Here is a 22,717-nt window from a genome sequence, read left to right as displayed (position 1 = left end):
TACACATAATTGGGTAAAAGAGTGGATATTGGGGAAAACGACATTAAAAATACATTTTATTCATCAAAACTGCATACAAAATGTGTTTCTTAGGAGAAATGTGTGCTAAAATGCTGTGGAATTTTCATGATTTTGGGGGCGGGGAGAGAATGCAAATTGCTGCAGAAATATGGAAAACTGAATTTAAGATTGGAAAAAATATGAAACAGCGAGAACCAAAAGTGGACAGATTCTTTCATCCCTGGGTGGAAAAAGGGAAATGCACTATCCTCATCCTTTATTCTATTATTCTTCCATCTCTCTATCTCTCTCTTTTTCTCCTGCAGAGCTGAGCAACTGGAAGACAGAGCCCCACCAGGGGTCAGTGCAATGACAGCAAGGGAGGGTAGGCAGAGAAGAGAAATAATCTCCCCCTTTCCAAGCCATTCTTGGATTTTGAGCATATAGAATTGATCTGTCCAGGTGGAAAAAAAAATGGACAGGTGACATTTCTAAGACCCAATCTTAATAGAGTTTTACATTTGTATAGCACTTTCCAATATTCAGTGATTTTCAGGTGCTTTATCTAGTTCTAATCTGTATAACAACTCTGTGAATTCAGCCAGTAATGTTATCCTCCCCACATGCCCATATTACAGATGGGGAGGCCGAGACTTGCCAAGGCCACCAAATGAGTTCATGACAGGGGCAAGATTCAAAAGGTGGATTTCTTGGTTCATAGGTCACAGTGCTACACACCTATGGAAGGTGGAGCCCTACTGAGTTCGAGGGAACATGCCCTGGTAAGGCCCCTTCTGCACTATGGCAGAATCTTGCCATGAATTGGTGGGTCAATTAAAAGGGTGTGTTCCTAATGCAATATGTGGAGCTGAACAAGACTGAATAATGCAGGAAGCACACACCCTGCTGGCCTGCTTTTCCCGTGAAAAACCACATGTTTACAGCAGCCCAACCGATTCCTTTGAGCTGACAAAAGTGGGGACTACTTCCCTTGTGATGCTGTCCTCCACATATATCAGGCCAACCTCAGCTCCCCACTACGCACATGCATCAGCCAACATATGCATGCATCAGTGTCCAAAAATGTTTTCCCACACAGAACATCTTTGCAGGTGAAAATAGTCCACAGCGTTACCTTCTGTTGCACTGGTATAAAAATCCACTACACTGAGCCAAATGGTGAAACAAAGATACAGCTTTATCATTGGGAAAGAACAGAATTGTGTCAGCCTGCTCATTGCTTAAGTGCACCCACATGCTACCCCACAGAATGCTGCTTGCAATCCTGCCTATACAGAAGTTTGTGGCCAAATTTCCATTAACTTTTAACGGAAGCAGTTTGGAACCCCAAAATAATTTTTCCACATTTCTCTGGCAGTATAAAACAGCCCCTCTGATTTGACATATGTTTATCCATAACTCCCACCAATCCAAATATAGGATATAGATGCCCCTCTTTTCCTAGTTCATTTATGCACGTAGCTTTCTCATTTTTCCATACTTAATTACTCGTTTAGCCAAACTTGCGTGACTCATCCAACACACTGAACTTGAACAAGCTGTTTGGAAGTCCTATTGTTTTCAGTTACACTTCTAAAGGTCAAGGTGTCAGTGTCAGTTTGTAAGGCTATGTGCCTAGGCTCCACTGCAATTCGTTGAGTCAACTTTAAAGATGTTCAGGTATTGCAGCAATTCAGGTAATAACAGTGCAATCCTATACACATTTACTCAGGAGTAAGTCACACTGAGTTCAGAGGGGCTTGCTTGTACATTTTGGGTGCAATCCTGTACATTGCTACAGGATTGCACCCAAAATATGCTGCATATAGTTCATACAGTGTAATCCTATGTAAATTTACTCAGAAGTAAACCCCACTGTGTCACATGGGGCTTGCTCTCTGGAAAGTCTACATACTATGGCAGCCCAAATCACCTTCTATCGTCACATTTTCGTTTCTTAGAGCAGGATAAAACTTTTCTTTTAATGTAGCCACAACACTTCCTGTACACATCATCAGAGATCACTATCTTTAAAACGAACAGCCACGTTACAAAAATACTACAACCAGGCAGTTGCCTTTTGCACAAAGCATGTTTCAAAAAGCTGAGTAATATAATAGTGAGTGGGTAAGTTTCTTTTGGAAGACTTCCACTTTGAAGATTTTACGCTAACACTGAGAAGAAGCAAACAGCAATGTGACTTGAGTTTTTTACAATCTCACCTAAAACCTCCATATGTAATTCTGCAAAAAAAGGGGGGGGAGAGAACCCCTCCTGGGATCTCCAGCTGCTCAGCACTCAAACAAGTTGTTTCTGAATTGCTCTGCAAAAGTTTGGGCTCTGAAAACCTGGCTTACCATTAGCGCAGAAATCACAAAAAGGAAACCACAGGTAGTAAATAATAACAATAATCCAAACTTGCTTGCTGTTTTCTTTTCAGGCCTGCTGCTACAGTGTATCTCCTGGTCGGGTTTCCTTTCAGCAAAGCGACGGAGCAGTTAAACGATTCGCTGGCAAGGATCAGGGTATGCGAACGCGTTTCAGAAAATAATACCCGGACACGACCTGAAACTTACCAGAGCGCGAAGTTTTTCTTTCCCGTGGATTTGGTGCCTGCTTACAGAGTCCGATGCTTGTTTCGCCTTCCCAAAAGACTCTCACCCGCCGCAGTCAACTCCTCATAAGCAAAAGAAAACCCCAAAGCAATCTAGCAATCCTTGGAAACATTGAAGAGCGTGAAGGAAAGGGGAGGAGGACAAAGGAGTCCGGAAAAGTGGCGTTCCTCCCTCGCCAGCAGCGAAAGTCGGCTCGCTGTGCGCTCGGCACCACCCTCCAGCTCTGAGCTCACAGAAGCTGCTCTCTGGAAAGGTTGATTGGAGAGGAAAGGCGTTCCCCGTGACCGTCCGCACGGACGTACAGGATGTAACCCGGGCAGATCAGGCTGGCGACTCAGTCGCACACAGCGCTGGCTGCTAAGGCGGACTTGCTGCAACTTTACGCGCGCGTCTCTGTGTTTCTGTAATGACATTCGGTGAAAAGAATTGACTGTTGTATTGCTGTGTCGAGTTTTAAAAGGATCCATTTTAGTGCCCAATGTGGGAATATTATCTGTTCAGCTGGAGGCTATTGGTCTGTTTTGACTGCTGTTCTGTAATACTTGGGTTTTTACCTGCTGCAGGCTGCCCTGAGAATTCTCTACTAACTAAGGAGATTAGAAAAACACCCTCTCCCAATTAAAATAAACCTGCAATCCTGCCCATTAAGCTGGGAGTAAGTTTCATTGAACTCTACAGGGCTTGCTTCTGAGTAGACTGTATAGGCTTGCACTGTGAATATATACTTATTTAAGGATTTTTAAGTTGCATCCTCTGCCAGAAAACAGCAGACAAAGAGGAATAAAAAGGAAAGTCAAAATGTGACTACAGATTAACTAGGTTTAGGTCCCAAACCTGTTTTCATTGAGAGGGTCATAGACTAACTGAATTGTAGAGATGGAAGGGACCCTGAGGGTCATCTAGTCCACCCCTCCCCCAATACAGGAATCTAAACTAAAGCATCTATGACAGGTGACCATCCAATGAAAGGGAGTCCACAACCTTCCGAGGGAGACTGTACCATTGTCAGACAACTCCGTCAGAGTCAGGTACAGTGATGCAGATAGGTAATTTTAGATAATGGTTTTATGTGGGGTGGGCAGGGGGCTCCCTTACTTCAAAATGTGGTGTGTTGGCCCTGTTGCATTTGGGGACTGTTGTGCTCATTCTGCTGAGCACTGATAACCCTGCCCGGATAACACCTCTTTAGCAATGGGGTGTGTGAAGTAACAATACATAGCAGTCCTGTGGTGCAGCAATAAAACTGCTAGCACATTTGCAAAGCTAAGCAGGGTCCAGTGTGGTTTCAAATTGGATGGGTGACCACATGTTGAGATACTGTATTTTTTGCACCATAACACTCACTTTTTTCTTCCTAAAAAGTAAGGGGAAATGTCTGTGCGTGTTATGGAGGGAATGCCTACGGGTGGCATGCCTACGGATTTTCCTCCTCTAAAAACTACGTGCGTGTTATGGTCGGGTGCGTGTTATAGAGCGAAAAATACGGTACTTTTTTCAGGGGCTTAGACTAGAGGACCCTCGGGATTCCTTCCAGCTCTATGATTCTATGAGTGTAGTTAAGACATCGGCAGAGAGGAAATATAAAGTTGAACTAATTCACAACTTCCAGTACGGTCACCCATGTTCTTTCATATGAATGACCAATCCCTGGTGCAGCATTTGGTAGGACCTTTTGGAAAGCTGTGGCTGCAAGACTGAAGGTAGAGGGCACCCCTCCCGCCTCAAAATTAAGGATGGGTGAGAGTCAGACCTCCTCCCTTAGTTCTGTCTGATTGGCACTGCAGCAGAACAGTAACTGCCACTGACTTTGTATGAGTAGCTGTAATAAAAGTCAGTAAACACTAGTTTGGACGTAAGTCAAAAGTTCAAAACTGTTGTCCAAAAGTAGCTAAATATGGAAGAAAAATGTAGATGTCCCTGATAGGGAGAGAGAGAATGTTTCTGCTCTAATAATAATAATAATAATAATAATAATAATAATAATAATAAATAATTTATTTATACCCCGCCCATCTGGCTGTGCTTCCCTGGCCACCCTGGGCAGCTTCCAACAAAATATTAAAATACAGTAATGCATCAAACATTAAAAGCTTCCCTCAACAGGGCTGCCTTCAGATGTCTTCTAAAAATCTGGTAGTTGTTGTTCTCTTTGACATCTGGTGGGAGGGCGTTCCACAGGGAGGGCGCCACTACCGAGAAGGCCCTCTGCCTGGTTCCCTGTAACTTGGCTTCTCACAGTGAGGGGACCGCCAGAAGGGCCTCGGCGCTGGACCTCAGTGTCCGGGCAGAACGATGGGGGTGGAGATGCTTCTTCAGGTATACTGGACCGAGGCCGTTTAGGGCTTTAAAGGTCAGCACCAACACTTTGAATTGTGCTCTGAAACGTACTCTAGAAGCACAATACAGTACTTATAAGTAACTGTAATGTTAATTTCTTCCTGAAGAGGTCACATGCATTGCCATCTATGGGTGATTTGGCAAGCTTACCAACACGGATGGCAAATAAAAACAACTCAGCCCCTGATGAACTGAAGAAGCAAATAAATTAGGCCACTTACTGAATGTTGGATCATAAATTTCCATGCCCTGAAACCACCCCCCCACCTCTATTGTGCAATTTATGCACAAGCTACATAAGCTTTCAAGGTATCATCCTTCTTTATACAGACTAGTGTTGTGCTGGAATAATAATTAATAAAAACAATAACCATTATTGTGTGTGATATATTATGTCTGAATTATATAAACCTGAGATGAATGGTCCTGTTGACCCCAGGCTTGTCTACTCAGACTGGAAGCCCTGCTCTGAGGTGTCAGGCAGAAGTCCTACCCAGTCCTGCTACCCTGGATGGTTTTAATTGGATATACTAGGGACTGCACCTAAAATTTCCTGAATGTGAAGCAGTACCACCATGCTGTGATCCTTCCCCATTAAAGCTGGCTGAGGAAACAGATCCAGAATAGACCCAGCATTGAAGTACGGTAATTACGAATCCACATTTGGCTTAAAGTAAATCAAGCACAAGGAGTTCTATCACAGCATTTATTGCTATAAAAACCAAATTAACCTGTATGCACGGCTGATGGGAAAACAAGCACATTCACCCTCTTTCAAATTATGCTTGGAGACTGCCTGCCGTATATCACAAGAACTATATTTGGTAACAATGAAATATTGTTTCTTTACCTTTCTGGATATTTAAGGGTTATAATCCTTTCCCACAACGTAACATCCTTATAAAAGAAATGTTTTTAAAATGTTCTCATACTTCTAAATTGTTTGTACTGACAGAGCAATCTGCTTAGCGCTATGCTGAATTCTTCCCTAGATAATTGAAATATTTGTCACTGGTAAGTGTAGCTATTTTTTAAAGCGACAGCAACCATTATTGAAGGGATCCTGTCTAATGCAGATTATGAACACAACTTTAATGAGAACTGCCTATACCTCCTTGTGCATTTCCTCATGCCTAACAATGAAACAATGAACTGGTAGGGATGGATGAATCGTTCTATTTCTGGTCCGTGACAATGATGCATGCTTCATTGATAAATCCACTCTGCCCCATGTTTTTGGCATTAAGCTGCTTTTTAAAATTCACATACAAATTACACATTTAAACACACACGGCATGCATTTCTAAACATATTTAATTCCATAGCACATATTTTTGGCACATTTTTCAAGCCAAACAACAACGCTGCAAAATTCAGAGAAGTGCAAAATCGAAAGGATGGTTATATACCAGTCAACACATTCGTTTGAGAGGCAGGGGTCAGGGGTCAGTTCACAGAGGAATTCACAGAAATAGGAGCCCTTATGCACACTTAGTATTAAATAATCTGAATGTGAACTCCTATGATGGGTTTGCGACACCCTGTCCTGTTGTCATACTATTAGTTCACAAGCCTGGTTCCCCCACTCCCGTGAACTGTTGAAGCTTTAGATGTCCCAGAAAGATGGGGCAAAAATAACTTTTATAACCACTTGCATAATACGGTATCACATGACTATCAAGCAACAGCCAAACATGCAAATAGGGTTATACAAGTAGGACTCGAAACAAGAGGCTCCAGTTCCATGTTTTAGTAAGTTGGCTATGTCCTCCATCGACTCCACTCCTCTTTCCTCCTGGACTTTTTGTCACCCTTCTGCAAGAGTCAGCCAGCATCGCATGACCCCACTGAATAAGCTCGGTCCATGTTTGGATGTTTTGGGAAGTTCCCTCCAAATGGTTGTTTTCTCTAAAGATTTTCACGTGTGTACTTCTGCAAATTTCAGTGTTTTCCTCAGCCTACTGATACCTCCCTCTTGCTTGCAGATGGTTCCATCTTGGCTACATAAGAAATGGCACTCAGTTGTGAACATCAGAAATGGAGGGGATGATATGGAAACATATTCCTTTTTACTTGTAAAAAAAATGGAACGGCTTGAAACCATGCAATTATCAGGTGGATGAATCGGTCTTTGTCATGGGCCACCATTTTGTATGGTATCAGTTTGTTTGCTTTAATGTACTTGCTGGTTTTTGTTTCTTACTGTTTTGCTGGGTTTTTTGTACATCACCTTGAGACAGTTGTGTAGAAATTAATAAGAAGAACAATAAATATCACGTAATGCTGGTTGCTTTTTATTGCTCCTGGTATTTATATCCCATTTTCATCTAAAAACACTCCCAAATCACAATAGAATATTGAAACAAACACACAAATTTAAAAATATCAAACTCCTGACAATTGAGACAAGAGCTTTTTCCCCAGCCAGAACTCTCAGGTGGGTGCCATTGCCATTCTAAGAGAACAAGGGAGGTGTTCATAGGGAGCTATGGCACCTCTTTTTCTAGAAAAATAGCACTGGCTGAGGCCATTAACTGGCTGCAGCTCCAGAGCCAGCTTGCTTCATTGAGTCTAGCTTTGGATTCTCCAAGAAATGCAATCTCTCTATGAGATAAGGAGTCACCTTCACATGACAAGCTAACTATACAATGTACCACCCTGGGCTAACAGCCACATAAACTTTCTTTGCTGACAAATCAGAATTCCTCTTGCTGCATTCCTGAAAAGGGCTCCAGCTAAACAGGGTGGCACTTGTACAGATGTTATCAGCCATTGTTTGCTTATTTAGCACATGGATTTCCCTATTTTTCTATCATGGAACTCCTATCTGAAACCCTTCTAGTCTATGTAGACAAAGCGGTACCTAGTGTCCAATGGGAGTGGCAGGGCAGAAACAGGGCCGGCCCTCCCATGATGTGGGCTGAGGCAGCTGCCTCAGGAGCACCAGCCACCAGGGGAGAGGAGGAGTCCTGTGCATGTTTGCTGCTTGCTACCTCACTAACAAATAAGGTTTTATAAGTATGATCTAGAGAAGCATGTGCTTAGCTATAATAATATAGAAAGAAAGTGTCACCAAAAGGGCAAATCACATCTTAGCCATCAATTTGGAAAAAGCATTTGTAAGAACCATGGGGTTTTAAATAGAATAAATAGCAATAAGAACGAGCAATCTAAAAATGCATACGGAGAAGTACACCTGAAAAGAAATAAAAGATTCTTTTCTTTGGACGCTGCCAAAAATGCTCAGATGTCGCAAAACACTGATAAAATTATGGACTAACATGCCATGCCTTGATAAATACATTGAGAGATAAAACTGATTAAACATATAGCTTGTCATGTAAAAATATGAGGAAGCCAGTATCAGACCTGGTGCTGTGACGGTATTCATTAATGTTGCCTGTTATTTAATCCCAAGACTCAAGTATTAGATAGTGTTGGGAGTTAGAAAGAACAGTAGTGAAATAGGCACCAGTCAATCAAAGTCCTGAATGCACCATATAATCATCCAACCCTTGAGCTGCTTCAAAGGCTGAGAGGAGCCCATCAACCTGCAACTACAATTTGAGACTGATGGGTGAGCCAAGGTAGCTGTTGTAGTCAGATCTCAAAAATGAGCTATGCCTTTATAAGCTGATGATTACTATGGAGTTTTTTTTTTGAAACAGGGAATTGACCCGGCTTTGAAGTGTTGCTTTGAAGCAAGTCAAACAAGATTTAATTTGTTGCTGCTTTTTTATATATTAAAGGAGGACTCTAAATTTAAGCATCTCTTTGGATAGACAAATTGCCCCAGAATAACCCAATGCACAGAATCTACTGGTATTTCTAATCAGAAAGAGTTCTCCAAAGACAAACAAGAAATATGAAGTCAAGCAAGGTCACAACATAACAGGCCACCATCTTGCTGAGCTTGTGCTAACCACCTAATGTTGACTTAATTAACTTTCCGATAGTATTAATTTGCTGTAGTAAGCTTCTTTAACACCCTCACCTTCATCTTCAGCTGCAATGATGTCTATCTACAATTGCTCACAGTCATCCTTGCCTTCCATCATTCTTCCACTCTGCTCTCAGACCGACTGTAAGCTTCTTGGGGCAGGAACCACCTTTTCGTTCATGCCGTATGTAAATAACCTCAGTAGTATCTAGACGTGCACAAATATGCCCGGTATACCTGAAGGAGCATCTCCACCCCCATCGTTCTGCCTCGACACTGAGGTCCAGCTCCGAGGGCCTTCTGGCGGTTCCCTCACTGTGAGAAGTGAGGTTACAGGCAGAGGGCCTTCTCTGTCTAGGAATAAACAACTATCTGACTTTTAAAAGACAGCTGAAGGCAGCCCTGTTTAGGGAAGTTTTTAACGTTTGATGTTTTATTGTGTTTTTAATATTCAGTTGGGAGCTGCCCAGAGTGGCTGGGGAAACCCAAATCCAGGCATATGGGTGGGGTATATATTAATAATTATAATTATAATTAAATACCTGTTTTTAAGAATATTTTTAACACCTCTATTTGTCTTTTATTGATAATTTTAACATTTATCTTTTTGTAAACCACTTAGTGGTTTTATTACAATAAATGGTATATAAATGTCGTGAAATGAAACAAATAAAACATGGTCTGTTTATCTTCCACTCCTGACCATATCACTGATGCAGGCAAGCAGTGGCATACCTTAGAACCTCAAATTTCAGAGGCGCCCTGTGCGACACCCAAATCCATACCCTCCAACATTTCTCCAATGAAAATAGGGACATCCTAAGGAAAAGTGGGACATTCTGGGATCAAATCAGAAACCAGGATGGTTTCGCTAAATCAGGGATGTCCCTGAACAATATGGACACTTGGAGGTTGTGGAATAGCCTTCCCAAGGAAAATCACTTGGCAACATTTTTGCCGTCTTTGAGCTGCCAGATGAAGGCCTTGCTTTTCACCCAGTGCTTTTAAAAATGGGAGGTAACCTCTTTTTTCAAAAATCTGTTCTTGATTTTGAGATGCAGCAAGTTCATTTTCTTTGCCTTAAGTAGTTTTGCCCTAGAGTTGAAGCTGAACATTAAACTGAAAGAAGGAAAACTAAAATAAATGAAAATGGCAAACTAAAACTGCAGTAAACTGTGCTTGTGCTGCAGTTTGAACACAGTGCATTAATAAAAAATGGGAAATTGGCAGATTGGTGCAGTGAAGGCTTCTGAAGCATTGGTGGAATACTATTTAGAAATGGACTGGTTGTGAAACTCTTGAAATGCCACTACAGCAAAGACAAAAGGTAGACTTAATAGCATGCTTGAAGGGTGGCGCTGTGGTCTAAACAACTGAGCCTAGGACTTGCTGATCAGAAGGTTGGTGGTTCGAATCCCCGCGACGGGGTGAGCTCCCATTGCTCAGTCCCTGCTCCTGCCAACCTAGCAGTTCAAAAGCACGTTAAAGTGCAAGTAGATAAATAGGTACGTCTCTGTCGGGAAGGTAAACAGCGTTTCTGTGCGCTGCTCTGCCACATGACCTGGAAGCTGTATGCCAGCTCCCTCGGCCAGTAAAGCGAGATGGGCACCGCAACCCCAGAGTCGTCCACAACTGGACCTTATGGTCAGGGGTCCCTTTACCTTTAATAGCATGCTTAGCAGTCTTCTTCAAGAATGCCTTTGCTTTATCCACAACACCTGAAAACTAGTACCTCCCTTAATAGCATACTGTCAACAGCTACTAAAACTCCCAATCAACTGGCAGTTTCCCCTCACTGAACATCCGGCACATGTTTTTCACCAGAACTGCTTCATGAAATATTCTTGCAGCCTTGTTAAAAGTAGCTACAATTACACTATCATTTTCCCTCTCTTGCTCCACTCCTCCTTTTGGTTTCGTTCGAGTGCAAACTCAAGTAGCAAATGAAGAGATTTGCTCTGGTCTATTAAATCCAAGGACCGCCAATTACTTATAGGCCTCATTTCTTGTCTCTCCAGATTGGTGCATTGAAGGTGCACCAATCCAGATTGAAGGTGAGCACTAGAGGAAGACCAGGAAATGGAGCAGATCTTCAGCAGAAGATCTTCGGAATTTATCCTGTTTTGAATGAAACTGAATTGTGGAACTGCAACAGAAAGAGGGAATTAATGCCTCTTCCAAAGGCATGATTAAAAGAGACGGGGCAGACCTGCAAACAGGAGCTTCTGGTTCCCTCCCCCCTGAAAGTTAAGAGCAGCTTCATAGCTGAGAGGAAGACTCCACCACCTGACACACAACTGGGCTCAATGTCTGCTGTGAGGAGGCTGCTATGTCGGAGCTATGATTCTTCAACATCAACTTTGTTGGACTGGTCATGTTGTGTGGATGCCTGATTATCGTCTTCCAAAGCATCTACTCTATTCCAAACTTTAAAATGGAAAGAGTAATGCTGATGGTCAACAAAAGAGGTTTAAAGACTGTCTCAAGGCAAATCTAAAAAAATGTAGTATAAACACCAACTATTGGGAAACACTGGCCTGCAAGCACTCCAGTTGTAGAACAGCCTTTACCAAAGGTGTCATGGGCTTTGAAGACACTTGAACTCAGAATGAAAGGGAGAAACATGCTATGAGGAAGGCACGTTTGACACTCATTCACTGTGATCAACTCCCGCCCAGAAACCTATGTCCCCACTGTAGAAGGATGTGTGGATCCAGAATTGGCCTCCACAGTCACTTACGGACACACTGTTAAGACCATGTTCATGGAAGTCTATCTTACTCAGCTATGAGTGATCTCCAAAGAAGAAACTGTGCTCAAATAGATCCCCTACATGCTTAGGGACTCTGCACAACCTCTTTTCTTTGTCTAGAATCTCCATATTCAGAGCAAGTGCGGTGCTGAAGAGCTATCACTTTTTTTGACTGCTTGCAGGCTTCCGAGAAGTATAATCCTCAGGTGGCACAATGGGTCAGTGCATCTGGCTGTTAACCAGAAGGTTGGTGGTTCAAGCCCAGCCAGGGCTGGCTTTTGGCAGGATTCCTGCATTGCAGCAGGTTGGACTAGATGGAGATCTGGGTTTCTTCAAACTCTACAGTTCTATAGTACTATTATTTGGTTAGCCATAGTGGGAAAACAGGATGCTGGATTTGATGGACCAATGGCCTGATTCAGAAGGGGTTTACTCAACCTTCTTGGTTATGGTTACCAGATTTTTTTCAATGAATCCGGGGACACTTTTTTTGTTGTTTTTAAGCTGAGTAGCAACAGGGAGTCGGCAGTGGGGATGGTGAGGCAAAAGACCCTGGGCCCAAGCACACATGCATATTGTATAAAAGTGCAAAGCCCTTCTTTTGCACCCTGTGAAACATAAATGCACAGAGTTTTTAAAAAACTGGGCAATGGCGCACCACCTGCCTGTGACTCCTGAGCCTCCCCCGATCTCCTGCCCCCTTCCCCCTTTGTTTTGGCTGATCGGGGGAGGCTTGGGAGTCGTGGGCAGGCAACCGTTGCCCAGTTTTTTAAAAAAACTGTGCATTTATGTTTCACAGGGTGCGAAAGAAGGGCTTTGCATCTTGCCTGGCAGAGAAACTGCATGCCTTGTGTCCCTCCTGGGCAACGCCCGCCCGCCCATGACTCCCGAGCCTCCCCCGATCTGTCAAAACCAAGGGGGAAGGGGGAAGGGGATCTGTACCACCAGATGTCCCCAGTTCCTCCTAAAAAGGATATACCAAGAGCTCAGGCCACAAGTTTCAATATAAGGAATAATTCCTACTCGAGAGTTGAAAAGAAAAATGTGTATATTCTGCTAAGAATAACAGTTTGAAGCTAATAGTAAATTTAAACACAACGTGTAAGTACGATAGTTTTAAGGTAAAATGTTTAAGTACAGAAATAATGTAGTTTCAAATATGCAGTGATATAGTATAAAGGTACATAAAATACCAGTACACAACAATTGTTTTGTACAAGTCTCAATGGCAGTCAAAAGGAGTCCATATTATATAGAATCAGAATAAAGAATAAAGAATCAAATAGGGCCGAAAAGGAGTATCCGGAGTGTGAATCAGATGTACGACTCAGTAGTGGTGACCAGGACAGGGCCCTGTTTCGGAGTAAACGCCTTCTTCATGGAATGCTCCCACGTTTTCTTGCGTTTCTCTGTGCGTTTTGAAAAACGCAAGAAAACGTGGGAGCATTCCATTATCTAAGACGCATGTCCAAAAAGAAACATAAAAGAATTAAATGATACAGACTTCCAACAGATTTATAGTCCTCAAAAAACCGAGCTGAAGAAGGTGTTTACTCCGAAACCTTAAAACTATCGTACTTACACGTTGTGTTTAAATTTACTATTAGCTTCAAACTGTTATTCTTAGCAGAATATACACGTTTTTCTTTTCAACTCTCGAGTAGGAATTATTCCTTATATTGAAACTTGTGGCCTGAGCTCTTGGTATACCCAGTTCTTCCTAGGCAGTGGCGGTGGCAGGGAGCAGTTCCTGAAGCCAGCCAGAGCCAACGGCGCTACCAGGCTGGCTCCGGGCTGCTGAGACTGATGCTGCCACATTTCCTGGGGACAGATTTGCAAATCTGGGGACATTCTGGGGACGGAATTTGTCCGGGGACAGATTTGCAAATCCGGGGACGTATGGTAACCCTATTCTTGGTGCCCAAGACTGAACAGAAAAATAAGGACTATGAAACACACACAGCCCCTCTGAGATTACAATGGGATAGTGATGATGGCACCACTGACTTTTCCAAGTTGCTATGATTCGACTTTGCTGGTCACAGAGATAAGAACAGGAAGATAAATTCCTCACAGTGCAAATTAATATGCAGAACATGATTGAAACGGAATTATGAGATGTTGTGGGGATGGGGGGGGCGATAACTGGAAATAGAGCTATGACTAATTCTTTGAAAGGACTGTGAGATAGTACATCTTAACAAAGTCACGCTAATCAGCTGTTGTGTGCTAGTACTACATGGCAACATGTTGCAAAGTATAATGAGCAAACTTGACCTCCCTGTCAATGCGTCAGCAGGGATATGATTCAGTTGTCTGTCGAGATGCTAGGTGCTTGTGTACTGCAAGCACTGAACAAGCCATCCTCAATGCACAGCCAAGCTATACAATTCTTGGAACTGTCGAAACTGACTGTTTCCATCTCATCCTGTTGACCCGTTCTGCCACTTGAACCAAGGAGCGCTGCGATCTGACAAGAGGAGAAGCCCTGATCCCTGTAAATGTCCATCTGCTGTCAGGTTCCCAAACGCACGTTTCATGGTGGGAGAACTGGGAGTAGAGAAAGATACCATCTAGGAGTTGGTTCTGATGTTATTGTTTAAATACTTTGCTACAAGCTACCCCAGAGACCTGTTATGTGTTGGGTGTTTTAAATCAGGGCCTTTTTTCAGCCAGAACTCACCGGAACTCAGGCTGGATCTTGACACATAAAAAAACACACGTTTCAGTTAAATACGTTGTAAACTTTATAAAGGGAAAATCACGTTGGCAAAAGACAGGACTCCACAGCGCCATCTGGTGTCACAGTGTTATAACGCATACAAAGCGCCTTTTCTTTACAATTGTAGCTGAGCCCTCAGTTCCAGCACCTCAGGTGGGTGACATTGCCATTAAAAGAGAACAAGAGAGGCATCCATGGTGAGTTCTGGCACATCTCTTTTTCTATTTTAAATCAATATATTGTTATAGGTTCTGGGTGCCACAGTTTGTGGGCGCAAGTCATCCATAATTCTTGGATTTAGTAAAAGTTAGAATTGACCATGGTTTGATTAAACTGCACCAAATATGGAAATCCCTGGGCACAGCTTATGTTGCTTTTTGATGCAATATTACAAACTAGCTTCCATCTGATTTGTGTTTTTTTAAAATAATATTTATTAACGTTTTAAAAAAGAAAAAATTACAAAAATGAGGAAAAAGACAAAACAAAAAATACAAAATACAGAAAAAATAAAAACAGTTAAAAAGAAATCCATCTTTCCATAACTTATCTTTCATTTACTTATTTCCTTGACCTCCTCACACCTCCCTTTTTTGTATTCTAGGTCAATAGTTGTTTCAGCAAATCCTTACAATTTTTTCCTTTATCTTAATAGTTTATCTTAATATATTGTAACTTTACATTCTCACCTGTTAACAATCCATTTTTACATACCCCTTAGTAACATTACTGCTAAAACCACATAACTTCATTCCAACATCCTTCTAACATTCCTTAATTTTGCAGTATTTCTGTAGATAATCTTTAAATTTCTTCCAATCTTCTTCTACCGACTCTTCTCCCTGGTCTCGGATTCTGCCAGTCATTTCTGCCAGTTCCATATAGTTCCATATAGTCAGCTTCATCTGCCATTCTTCCCGGGTGGGTAAATCTTGTGTCTTCCAATACTTTGCGATGAGTATTCTTGCTGCTGTTGTTGCATACATAAAGAAAGTTCTATCCTTCTTTGGCACCAATTGGCCGACCATGCCCAGGAGAAAGGCCTCTGGTTTCTTCAGGAAGGTATATTTAAATACCTTTTTCATTTCATTATAGATCATCTCCCAGAAAGCCTTAATCCTTGGGCACGTCCACCAAAGGTGAAAGAATGTACCTTCATTTTCTTTACATTTCCAACATTTATTATCGGGCAAATGATAGATTTTTGCAAGCTTGACTGGTGTCATGTACCACCTGTATATCATTTTCATAATATTCTCTCTTAAGGCATTACATGCCATAAATTTCATACCTGTGGTCCATAACTGTTCCCAGTCAGCCAACATAATGTTATGTCCGACATCTTGTGCCCATTTTATCATAGCAGATTTCACCGTTTCATCCTGAGTATTCCATTTCAACAGCAAGTTATACATCCTTGATAATATCTTAGTTTTGGGGTCTAACAGTTCTGTTTCCAATTTTGATTTTTCCACCTGGAAGCCAATTTTCTTGTCCAAATTGTAAGCCTCCCTTATTTGAAAATAATGAAGCCAATCTCGCACTTTGTCTTTTAGTTTCTCAAAGCTCTGCAATTTCAATTTATCTAGCTTCCATCTGATTTGAAGACGTAAACTGCGGTTAAGCTGAGATGTGTAATCTGAAGGCACCCCTGCATCAGAATTTTTTTAATGTCTAATGTTTTACAATTTTTTATGTGCTGTAAACTGCCCAGAGTGGCTGGAAAAACCCAGCCAGATGGGTGGGGTATAAATAATAAAGTTGTTGTTGTTGTTGTTGTTGTTCCAGGCATCCATTGCACATGTGCAGATGATGGCTTCATTGGATGGGAGTTTGGGGCAGTTGCGGGTTTGGAGAAACTAATCAGGTGATGGTGCATACGGCAATGCCAAACATGAAATGCGGGGAGTGAAAACGACCTTGCTGTGTTTTATTCGCCAATGTGTACATGCCCTCAGAAAACTGAGAGAGACTATTCAAGGAGCAGTTAAACGGGACTATCTATCACTAATCCCCAAAGAAACAGGTTGAACCTACGAGGAGGGAATTTTAAATAATGTTTCTGAGAACTTTGCTGGGCTGGATTTACTTGTGAGTAAACATTACTGGACAACCTTGGCCTGAGGGAGGAGCATTGCTAGACAATATGGCACTTATGAGTTCATGTGGCATCTCCATTTTAATTCCACACGCATCTCATGGCAGAGAAGCCATGTCTCCGCAGCGCTAAAGGGCCCTGGTGTGGCAGCAGCCTAGATGACCTTTGGATTCCGTCTGTCCCAGTGATTTTTATTTAATATTTTTTTCCATCTCCCTCTGTAGATGAAAGCGTTTGGAATCGCGCACACCTGAGTGCTTTCCCTTTTTAAGGCAGATGGCCTGGATAAAGATAAAAGGCAGGATTGAAAAGGATTAATTAGCATCTACCAGAGAGGAATGCAAAGGAGGGAAAATAGTTCATTAATATTCATTCATGTTTAAATGCGCACTTCCATTCCACCCTATTTGTGCCTCTGGCAGAGCAGCATTTCCACAAACAGTCTGACTGACGAGGGATTTGCCACTCAAAGTCTCTGGGAGAGGGATGTGAATATTCATAAATGGTACTGAAGAAAAGTAACACTTTAATCTACCACAGATTAAGTTAGGAGTGAATCTGCCACATAAATGAAAACTGTGGGTGTGTATGCACGCGCGCACACACACACACACACACACACAGGAAAAAGAAATATCAGGATACAACGAACTCTTAAATACTGAACTCTGAACCCCATATCTTGAAAACAGGACAAATCTGTATGTGAGGGTGTGGATATTCATGTATCCTTATATTTATTTCCCACCTTTCTTCAAAGAAGCTTAGGTAAGGAGTCAGTCTTTCTGCAGACACACAAATGCACCGCTTTATTCTTACTACCCTGTGAGGTAGGTTAGGTTGGAAGACAGTGACAGGCTCAAAATCATCCGTATTTTAAAAGAGATGTTTTAACGCAGAAGTGGAGAATCACTTAAGCCTCTCTTTGGGTGCTCAGCTGGAGGGGAGTGGTCCTTGATAGTTTCACCAAACCTCAGAAGTGTGGGGAACGGCAACCTGGGAGAGGGCTTTCTCTGTGGAACTCCCTCGCCCCCAGAGGTGTGTGGCAGCACCACCATTATTCAAATTTCACCACATGCTGAAGATGCACCACTTTACCATAGCCTTTGACAATCACGACATTTTGTTTTATGGGACCCATCTATTTTATTTAATTCACACTGTTCTGTTTCGTTTGGAACCAACTTATACATTTCATTTGTTTCTATAATGCGCCCTGGGACCTTACAGTAAGAAATGCTTCCTTCCTTCTATGTGTCCTGATGAGCATATGAAGTGATTTAGGATGCAACTGGTGAGGCTGAAGAGGAATTGCTCATTAAAATCCAGATGGCAACGCTATCCGCCGAATGCGATTGTGAAACAAATCTCAAAAAATGAGGTCCGTTCTGTCTGGTTTTTATTTGCCTTTCTTTCTTATAATGAGTCTAATATTTTGTGCACCAAGAGGCCACACTGCCACAATATTAAGTCATTGCATGAAAATACCGAGGCAATCTAGCTGATGACAGATTATGGGAAGAAAAGCGTTTTGTGGTTTAAAATGGAAACAAAGACCTGGCTTCCACGCCTGATGTGCTGCTGTAAAACACAGTGATAGCTGTAAAACAGTAATAACTCTAACTTGCACCCACGTATATGAGACACTTTACATGCACGAGAATTTATGCACTGAGCTTTTTAAACATGAAAGTTTCCATTTGGCTTCACAGATTACTTGTCAGAGGAGTGTCTCTAAGGCATCGGACACCTCCAGCCTCCTCCTCCTCCTCCAATTTCATCAGCTCAGATGCCTCCTCCATGTCCATGGTCACTGAAATGTCAGGACCAGCAGGAACAAACCTCGCAGAGCCAACCCATTCAGCCGAGTAGCCTGTTTGACTTCAGCCATGTGTCCTGCTGATAGCTGTGCCTGGCCCATTCTTCAAAAGAAAAGTGCAGGGTTTGTCCCTTGTTGTATCAACATCTGAGCTTCTGCTTAGCAATGTGTCCTGCTTCTTGCGCACCTGCTGAACCTTGTAACCTGTGCTTTGCCTTACGTAGCCATCTGATTTGAGCATGAAAGCCTATGGCAGGGCTAGCGCTTGGAATTCAAGTTCTTCAGCTGGCAGTGAAGACCAGGACATTTTATTATCTGTCAGCAACAAATGCAAAAATTGGAAGGCATTTCGTAAGTCAGGGGTGAGGAACCTCAAGTGAGGAACCATCATGGCTTCTCTATTTGGCCCTCAAATCTCTCCCCAGCCCACCCCACCCCACCCCACCGCCCTATGCCCTCCTCATGTGCTTTTGCCTGGCTGGAATGAGTTCTTGAGCTGCAATGTTCTCTAATTTGCATGGAAAGAGGATGGAGGGGTTGTTGAGAAAGACCTTATTCTTGAATGGCTGGAATGTGGTCTACTGTGCAAACCTAAGAGTCATATCTGTCATACCACTCACACTTTGCTTCGAGCCTCATCCACCTCTGGCATGCAAGCCCCAGAAAGTTGTCTATGAAGGAATGTGGCCATTGGGCTCACAGGTTTCCTCACCCCTGTCCTAAGGGTTTCATTGGCCTCATTTCCTGTCCAAGCTTACCCCAGTGCAGTTCATGCTTGGTTTTCAATAGAAATACTGAATGAGATTGAGTGCTGCCATTGACCAGGATGATGTAGGCTGGAGATGATGTTCAATCAAGTATAATACAGATGAGTCATAGTTCTCTTTCCTTCCCTACCCTTCTCTACAATGATAATGTAGGTGGACAATGACTAATGTCAGCAAGAGAAAGCTCATCTAGTCACACTGATTTCAACTCAAATATATCACCTTTCCTTTTCCATAGCCAGTTTAGGATGATTCTTGCTTTCACTTATTCATCCACTGACATTAAGGGGATTTACTTCCAAGTAAATGTGTTTAGGTTGGGGCAGGATATGTCCTTTCTCTTTCTCCCAGCTCCTCTTCAACAAGCTTTTGCTTTCTGCCTGCTCCTAGGCAAGGGGTGAAAACCATTGGAAATGTCCTGAAGGCTTAGATATTCTTCTCCCTTCCCATTTCCCACCGAGGGAAATAAAATAGTATTTCTTTCTTTCCAGAACATCTATGTCATGTGAGCCAAGAAAAATAGACCCCAAAATACGGCCTCTGGGTTTCAAATGGCTCATAGCTTTTTGCAACAGAAATGCATATAAAGGAAACACAACCAGAAGGTTTTTATAAAACAACTTCTTTCCCCCCCTCCCGTTTTAAACATTGACCAGCAAACCTTGGTGGCTGGTAGAATGCTCACGGTATTTATAGAGTCCATATGCAGAAGTACAGTACAGAAGTACAGTACAGTCCATATGCAGAAGTACAGTAGAAACTGTTCCTTGTCCACAAAGTGACCAAACAACTGAAGAGGGTAGCTTATAGATAGGTTCAAGAGTCACATAACATAACATAACATAACATAACATAACCAGACTCTGAGCACTTGTAGCTGACCTGTTTGTTGAGCATTCACCCTGATTTGCTGGCTTTTTAAAATGAGCATTCCTTTCGAATTGTTTGCAGGGAAGTTTCCAACACAAGTGTTATCCCACACCTTCCGGGGTATTTCCCTGTCACTTTCCTCATTGCAGAAAGTCCAACCTTTTGATAAAGTGAGTTTGTTGTGCAAGATCTCCCCATGAACTATAACTGAGCAACCTGAATTTGCCGGTATGTGATTGAATCCCACCTGAAGCTACTGATAGTCTAGAAGCACCTTCTGTGGGCATTTGGGAAATATCAGTTGGGTGCATTTTGGCTGAATTCAGATTGTATTTTCATATGGCAGCGATGTTTGAAAGTATGCACTTAAATTCACAGAGGTATCCATTATTTCTACTGACACCTGCCTTCCATATTATCCACAGCTTTCATAGAGAAAAAAAATCCAAGAGACCAACACTCTAGTCATAGCCGTCCACAGTGGGGGGAAGGGGAGCAGTCATCCCCTGGACGAACCATAATCTCCAGATCCCCAGTTTTCATTTAAAAATAGAGTAATTTTTACTCTATTTTTGTTTGTTTCTAGCATATATAGAACCCAATGAATGAGGCAGAACATACAGACACTATTCTTCTATGCTATTCTTCTAATTTTTGTGGGGAAAACTGGCCTGCTTTTGCCTTCAGTATTTTACATGACACGCGCGCCCTAGAAAAATTCCTGCAGATGCCTGTGACTCTAGTGGCAATCACCTGCAAATCACACGTGAGTAGGCAGGTGGTTAGAGATACAGAACATAATAAGAGCCCTGTTGGATCAGCTCAAACTTCCAAATACTCCATCATCCCGCTTCCTACGGTAGCCAGTAATCAGAAGACCCAATTCACATAAGAATAGGCCACAAGTGGGATATAGGTATTCATGATAAATTAACATGTGCCATTAAGGTAAGATGGGGAATATGCAGGAGAAATGATTTTGAGGAGATATGGAGGGTGTTTGTAGAATGTGTACTGTTAAAACGGAAAGGGGTCAAACCATTGCAAGAGGTGTTGAAATTTTGGGAGGTGGGATAGTTACAATGGAATGGTCTCTGTGGGGTGGAGTGCACATTTTTATTCTTATTTATGATTATTACTTTGTCAAATAAAAATAAATAAATAAATAAATAAGAATAATGTATCAAATGTAAATAAATGTATAAAATACAGTGGACCCTCCGGATACGAACTTAATTCATTCTGGGGGTCCGTGCACAACCCAAAAAGTCCACAACAAGAGGCGCTGCTTCTGCACACACATGCGGCATGATAGAGCACTTCTGCGCATGCACACGCAGCGAAACCCGGAAGTGTACACTTCCGGGTTTGCCGCATTCGCAACCCGAAAGTTACGTTACCCGAAGGTAACGTAACCCGAGGTACCACTGTATAAATAAACCTTTTTATTCCTTTCCTCTTCCTGTTTCCCAGTTACTGCCAATGTTCAGGGGAACCATAGGAAACTGGTTGAGGAAAGTAATACCTTACTTATTTGCTTATTTGTTTTTTAAAACCCTTCATTGTTTGCATATGCAAAGACCTCACACAGCTTTGTTCCCGCTTCTAATTGGCCTAAGTAAAAAGGATTAGAGAGGTGAACCTTCAAAATTCAACAGGATTGACACGAATAATGGGTATTAGATAAAGCAGTTTGCGGAGGCTGGTTTGTTTGGCTCTCCCCACGGGAGTCCTTTGTATGCCTAACTGGGTTTCACTGAACCATGTTAATTTTTCAGTTGACACAGGCAGCCACAGATGAATCACTATTTTAATCTTTCAGGGAGATCCCTCAATGCAGCAGCCACAGCTACCTTAAGGAGAAAACCGGTCAGCGTCTCACCACTGATTTGAGTGAGAGGTGAACTGCACACATAAAATGTTGCAGACTGCTTAGGGCAAAGGATAAATATGACTCAAAAATTAAGCACAGATATTTATATAGTCCCATGCACTTTTCACCCTTCACCTGGGCCCTTCTTGGTAGGTCTGACGGAGGCATATCTGGGCACCCTTGCACAAGGAGATGTATCAGAGCCCCTGAAGCTGGAAGAGACCATGGACCAGAAAGTGAAAAAGTTTGCTTTTTGTCACCTTTTGTGCTCCGTCAGTGACTTCCTCCTCAGCATCAGGCTCTGCCCCTCCTCCCTCTCCTTTTCGCCTTCCATTGGTTCATCTGCCCTCCTCCCTCAACGTTGTACAAAGGAAGTTGCATGGACCTTCAGCTGCTTCGTGCATGACTAGAACAATGGCATTCCAATCACAGCAGTGGAGGTGCTCTTCTCCTCTTCTCTCACATTACGCTACCCACACAATTGGACAAAGCATATGAATAGTTCTTTCCAAGAATTTAAGTATCTTACGATCATGTAAACCAGCTGAAAATGGGAACGATCCAGGGCCATCTATGCGTCTCTCTTTGCACTGGGCTCTCATAGTTCACTTTACAGGGCAGGTCCGGATTTAAGTTTGCTGAGACCCTAAGCTACTGAAGGTAAAGCTAAAGGGACCCCTGACTGTTAGGTCCAGTCGCGGACGACACTGGGGTTGCGGCGCTCATCTCGCTTTACTGGCCAAGGGAACCGGCGAACAGCCAGCATGACTAAGCCGCTTCTGGCGAACCAGAGCAGCACATGGAAATGCCATTTATCTTCCCACCGGAGCAGTACCTACCGGTACTTATCTACTTGCACTTTGACGTGCTTTCGAACTGATAGGTTGGCAGGAGCAGGGACTGAGCAATGGGAGCTCACCCTGT

The 22,717-nt window shown here is 42.6% G+C and overlaps 1 protein-coding gene across 2 annotated transcripts in view; it reads right to left on the bottom strand.

The window, feature by feature from the left end:
• RAB27B (RAB27B, member RAS oncogene family) overlaps positions 1-22,717 on the bottom strand; it is a 103,759-nt gene that overhangs the window by 33,662 nt on the left and 47,380 nt on the right. The window contains exon 1 of one of the 2 annotated variants that reach the window (XM_053408099.1): positions 2,577-2,893. The exons of the other annotated variant lie outside the window; for it this stretch is intronic. The gene's annotated coding sequence lies outside the window, so the exon portion shown is untranslated. Of the gene's footprint in view, positions 1-2,576; positions 2,894-22,717 lie in introns of those variants that run through there. 2 annotated transcript variants of the gene reach the window in all.

Source organism: Podarcis raffonei, chromosome 11, assembly GCF_027172205.1.
Source record: "Podarcis raffonei isolate rPodRaf1 chromosome 11, rPodRaf1.pri, whole genome shotgun sequence".
NCBI classification, from domain to species: Eukaryota; Metazoa; Chordata; class Lepidosauria; order Squamata; family Lacertidae; genus Podarcis; species Podarcis raffonei.
Note: the sequence above shows the minus strand (reverse complement) of the source record. Positions and strands in the feature narration are given on the sequence as shown.